The following is a 1,103-nucleotide window of genomic DNA, read 5'->3' as shown; positions in this document are numbered from 1 at the left end:
CAGGGATGCTTTTTAGGCTATTAGCAAGTGAAAGCTTGGCACCTCCAAGAGCGCCGATGATAAGGACGATCAGTTTAACAGAATATTCCGGGTACAATCGTGCAACTCCAAATGAATAGAGTAGTACCGGGACGGCAAGGATATTCGTTGCAGATACTTTGTTCCTCGCCGACAGTTCGGAAGACCAAATCTGTCGGATGAGACGTTTGTATCTGCTTCGGAGAGTATCCTTTATAGATGTCACATCCTGAATGCGGCTCTGTGGCACGCCCAGGTATGTATAAGTCGCTCCAGCGCAAAGGTGTCGTATCGCGCTTCTATCAACGAGCTCAGGATGTCGCCCTGAAAGACACCTCTCTGAAACGTGACCTTGTTAGTTGTCACACGATTTTTTCCAGATGAGATAGTAAATCTGGTTTTCCAAAGCGGCATCAATCTCTCTATGCACCCAACTATTTGCGGATGAACCTTTAAGATTAAAGAGGAAAAATAACATAGTAGTCAAGAGATTAAAAGTGGAGAGTGAAACAGGAGAAGTGGAAATAACAAATCTTTTTCGAGATATTAGAGTGCAGTTAAGGGTAGAAGGAGTCAAGAAAATAGGAGGGTCAAAAGAAGGAAAAGAAGGAATGTTTCTAGTAAAAGTGGCGAGTGAGGAGGAGAAAAAGAAAATTATGGAGAGAGAAAAATTATTGAGAGCAAGAAGGGAAAGAATTGAAGAAGATCCGACATGGAGGGAGAGGAAAAGGAGATGGCCAATAGAGCAGAGGGCTTGGGTAGAGAGGAAAAAGGGCCATATGGTATGGATAGGGAGAGACAGGTTATGGATAAATGGGGAGGAATGGTGCTGGGATGAAGAATTAGAAGAATTAAGGAAAAAAGGAAAAAGTCTTGAGAAAGGTAGGGGGATGGGAGACGAAAAAGAGGCTAGAAATAAATAAGAGGGGTCTCCAAGCGGCAAAGAGGAAACAAAGTAAAGAGAAAAGAAAAGGGAGGGGAAAAGAGAAACGTGAAAATAGCTTTCTGGAATGTGTCAGGTTTGAAGAACAAGAACAAAGGATTCTGGGAGGAGTTAGAAAAGTGGGATGTGATTATGATGAGTG

At 42.8% G+C, this 1,103-nt stretch overlaps 1 protein-coding gene across 1 annotated transcript in view; it reads right to left on the bottom strand.

The window, feature by feature from the left end:
- The window catches only part of LOC117181964 (PRKR-interacting protein 1 homolog), a 116,137-nt gene that overhangs the window by 30,174 nt on the left and 84,860 nt on the right, over nucleotides 1-1,103 (bottom strand). The gene's annotated exons all lie outside the window — the stretch shown is intronic.

Source organism: Belonocnema kinseyi, chromosome 10, assembly GCF_010883055.1.
Source record: "Belonocnema kinseyi isolate 2016_QV_RU_SX_M_011 chromosome 10, B_treatae_v1, whole genome shotgun sequence".
Lineage (NCBI taxonomy): Eukaryota > Metazoa > Arthropoda > Insecta > Hymenoptera > Cynipidae > Belonocnema > Belonocnema kinseyi.
This window is presented reverse-complemented; position numbering and strand designations above follow the sequence as displayed.